Source organism: Pholis gunnellus (assembly GCF_910591455.1).
Source record: "Pholis gunnellus genome assembly, chromosome: 14".
Lineage (NCBI taxonomy): Eukaryota > Metazoa > Chordata > Actinopteri > Perciformes > Pholidae > Pholis > Pholis gunnellus.
Window position 1 is genome coordinate 14,218,484 of NC_136541.1, and position 6,000 is coordinate 14,224,483.

Here is a 6,000-nt window from a genome sequence, read left to right on the forward strand (position 1 = left end):
GGAGAAAAAAGAAATCAGCGTCAATTGGCCTCCCCTTGCCGTCGTCACTCCACCTCGTCCCGCCTCCTCGCTGTCTTCTCCGGGCAGCAGACGTATATATAAACACGCTGATCCATCTTCCCCCAGCCTACCCAGTAACATCACGCTAACCAGTACACGGAGCTCCGATGGGAGGGCGCAACAGCCCCAGATCGTGGCTGATTTCAACAGAAAAACCACCAACAGTCCAAGAGACGCAGCCGTGTCTACTCATCCAGCCCACGCGGCACAACATTGTGTCGGCGTCACCTGTTGTTTTCATCGACACACGGTGAGTCCACCACTTACAGCCTTTGTCCTGCTCCTTATATTAAGCGAATGCAATGTTATACAGGCTATTCAATTGCCACATATTCATATGTTTGCATTGTCTCTCGCTCCACAACCTTTCCTCCTTTATTTTTTTTTGCACTTCAGGATTGAAAAACAGATATGATGAAGCAAAAAAAAAATAAAAAAATGCCTCGAATAGCTGTTTAAATCCCGACGGCGTCTACTGGAAATTAAATGACAGTCCCTTCCTCCTCTTCCTGCCTCGCCTGGGAGGTGGAGGGAATGTTTATCATGTCGTCATGTTGCCGTGATTTGAGAGAGAGAGAGAGAAAAAAAAAAGATATGTGACCTTACTTTTAGATGAGGAGCAGGGCCGCTGCACATTAAATGTGTCACATAGCAGAGGTCTGTTGGCTTTCCAACCTCCTGAGAGAAAACTTCGGTGCAGCAACAGGTGGCATGTTTTTTCTTTTTTTTTTTTTTTTCCCGGGCCGAGATGCTGAGGAGGAGATGGACGTGGAAGGAAGTAGGGCGTCATTCAGCACCGAGACACTGGACAGCTCCCACGTCGAAGGGCTCGTTTCTCTTTAGCTGCGATCATCTGGACGGAGTAACAGGTTTATTCGGCGCTTTTATAGCTCACATTTTAAATCATGCCAACGTGTCCTGTGAATATTAACACAATCTAATGGTCGGCATTCAAATGCTTGGAAACTAAATGGACGATTTTTGAGAGGCAGATGCTTGAATGTGGAGCAAAAAAAGTAAATTGTCTTTAATCAACACTACATCAAAATGACTCTAGTGAATATTATTGATGATCTCCTCTTGGTCTAAATAGAGTGTTGTCTCTGCTCAGCTCTCCTCTTTTCTCTAGTTTACACTCACAGACCCCCCTTTCCCTCCTTCCTTGCTTCCTTCCTTCCTCTCACTAAACTGTCCCCATCTTCCCATCCCCCTCTTCCACTGACTCCCAGTCTTGTTGCATAGCTACCAGCTCAGAAACATACTGGAGATGCAGGACAATCCGTCTGTCTCTTTTCTCTGCCTCTTCCTCTTCCAGTCCAAATGAGACTTATTGGAAAGAAAGCACATATCACTGAGTTGACGGCCTGCGTTCACATTTCCATTTTCTCATTCTAAATGGGGTGTAATTGCAAATTGTGCACAGCTTGGGGCTTCTGTTCGTTGCATATGGTGAACAACGTTTATTCTAAGTGCTGTGATCCTCTCTGTTCCTCCCCTCCTCCTCTTCCTGTCTCCCTCTTTTGAGAGGAGCTGAAAGGTTGGCATTACAACAACAAAGGAGGGATGGAATGTCAACAGGCTTCAGAGAGAAACGGGTTGAGGAAAACACAGAGATGGGAATTGCATGTAGTGTTTCCATCTCCGACATTTGAAGTTCACCACCTGTCAACACACCACTAGCCGCTGGGTGCTCTGCAACACCTGAGACACATGCATATCCTGAAATGCTCTGTAACTCTGGGTGTGCGGGAATCGATATATCATGTTTTAACAGAGGAGGGAAGACACCAACTTAAGTATGTCCTGTGGTGTTACAACTCTTTTTCTTTTAATACAGACTGAAGCAGTGGATGTGGAGCTCCAAACAAAAAGGAGAGGATGCTTTGGGGAAAGTGTTGGTGGTGCTGAGTGGAAGACTAGTGATTTTGTTGTGAAGCTGATCAAAGAACAACAAGTCCCAGTCTACCTCTCAGCACAAGCAGTGCTCTTCAGTCCACGTCTGCTTCGACCTGCAAGGCTCTTCAATTCAGAATGTGTTCACATTTCAATGTTGGAAGTGTAACGGAGGTTTCCCGTTTAATCAGCTTCAACAATATGTAACCTGCACTTAAAATGTTCTGATGTATCTCTGCCTGCACGCCCCTGTGACTGGGCCTTTATTTTTCATGAAACAGATTAACAAACAATGAAAGCAGCTCCAAAACCTCTGGAAGAAACCGTAATAATGGCATACATCAGCACACTTTGTACAAAATAGTGTAGTAATAATGTAATTGTTCATTAATTAATCTGCATTTGACCTTGTATCTAGCATTCTTTTATTGGGGAAATAAAACCTGGATGTAAAACCTTTACGTGTATTTCTGCATTTCCTCACGTCAGCATCAACATGACAGCATTAAATGAACACGTGCACTATATACGTCACACACCAGGTGCAACAGGTCTAATGCCACCAAATGTTGAAGATATCACGGAACCAACTATGCAGGCAAACATCCTAATTATTAAAAGAAGTGTTGGGAGGCTGACCTGACTTCCTGCACGGGGATTAACACAATGCTTTGAAGAAAGCATTTAGTGAGAACATAGTGTCAGTGCTAAGGGCTCATTAGGATCAGAAGTAATTAGGGAATGAGTCTCTTTATACACAGTATCTATCCTTTTTGTACGTTTTCTTTTTCTTACACTTTGCTGCCAGTTTGTGATCTTTTATTTGGAGCTTTGAGTAATATCAGTAAACAGACGTAAGCAAATATAAAGATATCTACAGTCACTACTCACTAAGAAGTCTGAGCAGCAACCTGCTCTCTGCTCTGATGCTGTATTCACAAATATGAGCAAATTTATCTCAAACCGGAAAAAATGTATAGTAACAGACTCAGATGTACAACTAAAAGATGACAGATCACGATGCTTCAGCATTATGTCAAATTCTTCCAGCTGTGCTTCAACATATACAAACCAGTGGAGGTGAGCGCAATTATTTCCTAGAAAATGGGAAATTAAAAAGATTGGATGAAAATGAAATAAAGACCCGAGGCTTCAGACATGTCTTTTTTTTAAACACACATATAATCTATCTGCCTCTCCTCCTCCAGGATACCTGCATGAGTGACCTCACAGGATCAGCATTTAAACGGTGCTTACAACAGAAAGTCAAGCCCACCGCAAACGGAAAAAAAGCTCAATCTTAAAAAGAAAGGCGCTAGATTTACGTTGAATGTTGTCTGATGAATGCAAGGTAAAGATTGTTCCATTTACCATCATTGAAATCCAAATCTGACATGAAAGCTACATGTAGGATGTGAAGGACGAATCATCTTTATCTCCGCTGACACTGCACCTAGAAATCAATCATGTCATTATCCCCCGTTAATAACAGACTATGCTTACAGACGGTTTTCACTCAGAAAAGCTTGCAACGTTTAATTAAATATGCGTCGTGGCTGGTCTCATTCACACTGCACCCTGTAGGTCTCCAGATTGGCGGCATGCTGGCTTTTCATATATAAAAACCAGGGACTGGCTTGCGTTGCTAAGCAACACAAAAGAGTCAAGTGCATTTGTTTATTGGCCAATAAGAATGCAGACAAAGTTTCAAGGTCCTGTAATATTGTAACTCACACAGAGAGAGAGAAAAATGTGTTCCACAACCTTTCATATATTCATTTTTCATACGAGTGTATAAATAGAGTTTTGCTTTAAGAGGTTTCTGTCTTCACAGAGCTCATACACGGCTCTCAGCCGGTTTGGTAAAGCGATTAAAAGCTGGTCGATATATTGTTGGTTCTAGCACCAAAGAACATTAAAAAAAAATCTTGAATTAAACTATATACATTTAAAAACCACTGAGGTGGTCAGCAGTGAATGGCTATATAGTGATTGTTCTGTTAATAAAGAAAGTTACATAGCTGTCCAGAAACACACATCACAGCCATAACCAGGCACACATGGTGCTTTATTTATCCCGTTTTGCCTGTATCAAAAGTCAAAGCTACGGCCTTGTGAGAAGAGATGGTTTCACAGACATGTCTGAACATAGAAAGCGGTCGCCGCGAGTCCAGGCTGATGGTTTTCACAAAGGAAGAAAATGCTAGAAAATAGTAACGGCTGTGTGAAAGGAAGTGCACAACAGGTGACAAAATGCATCAGACACATTCTCAAGAGCACAGACCTTGTGTAATGCATGTACTCCCTCCTCGTTGTCATTACTATCTGGGCACCGAGCCTGGCGTGACGCTATGCCAACTGTTCCCCCGCAAGTCTGTACTGGCACCTGTCACCAGCACCCTGGCACCTCGGCGGGGCTCTGGGGGAGGGAGAGGCAGTCAGTAGTCAGCATGGGGCTGCTTCGGTGGTCTGGTGGAGCAGGAATCGGGGAGAAAATGTCTGCTGGTCATCAAAGTGGGACTGACATTTGATGAGCAGACACTCGTCAACCCTTTCCTGATGCATAAGCTCCACCTCATGGCAGATTGTGCTTGGCATTACATAATTACACATATCTAAGCAGGGTCAGCTCTAATGTCTTTTTGTTGATGATAAAAAAAATAAACTGTCGTGTGGGACACATAACTGCTGCTTTCAGAAAATAAGGGAAAGCTATTCACTTCAAAATAGCGGCCTTTGTGCGCCGCATCTTTTCAGAAATAGCCCACTTTATGAGAATTACAAAATAATCAATAAGGGTTATGGCAATGTTTAGCTTAGACAGTATGTCTACTGCTGTATAAAAAGAGATTTAGATGATTCTGAATCTGAATCATCAACTGTGTAAGTTAATAGTTTCTGTCCCCCTGATTTTATTGGCCTTTAAATAAAGAAGCTAATCAGGAATCTGATTTAAATAGGTTGCACAAAAAGTGAAGCAGCTGAGCAAGAAGGTAAATGTTTAGTCAAACTAAATCCTTAAGTTACTTAACCTTTTAAAGCATGACACACATCACTGATTATTCTGCTTGCTACACTTATTTTATGTGTAAACGCCTGTTTTTAAGCATTATTATCTGAGCCCCTTTAAAACGTGCAACAGTTTTTGCCGCACTGGTAATCATGGTAGTGAAATGTCAGAATCCAAATGTTAAATAAATGAGCTCAATTAAAAAGACAGGTGATCGTTTGTTTAAGTTTCTGACGTGGTCAAAGCAACCCGTCCACCACACACACACACACACAGGCCACTAGCATGAAGAGGAAAGAAACGAATAAACTCGCTCATTCCCAGTGCTGTTTCTTGTTTACATGCATTAGTGCAGGGAGGTTGACTGAGCTGTTTCTAAGCAATTAAAGATGTTTTGACACTCAAAAACACAGTCACACCTGAGCTGTAGGAGTTAACTGATTTAAGTTAGTAAGTAGGTTGTTATATCTGTCTCATAATGTGATATAGGACCTTTTGTTCCCTCATGTGTATAGCGTTCATAACACAAGACGGTGTTTCGGGAAGCCGGAGGCTAAAATGCATTGTATGTGAAAGATGAAGATGGTAGCTTTGGAGAAAAAATAGCTCTGCATTCAAACATTTTGTACAAAATGTACATAGAGCATCTATTCACTGTGGGTCAAGTATTCACTGCATCAAGTGAGATCACGGACAAACGTCTCTCATAAAGTAATTGTAAAGAGGGGAATTTCACGTTCAGTTACAAGGTCAATATGCACATAGGGACTACATTTAAGTGGAATACATTTACATTCTGAATGGATCAATGGTGCCACTATATCAGCAGTGTGTAGATAGACATACAACTACAGGTCATATGGTCAGAGCATTGGATTATTAATTATAGAGTTATGTGTCGCGTGCCATTAAATAGGCAACATCACCTCAGACAGTACAATCACAGGGTTAGAAATATGCTAATCTGATAAATGTGCTTACTATTGGATTGAATTAATGTATTGTGGGACTGATTCACACGAATGAAAACAAATATC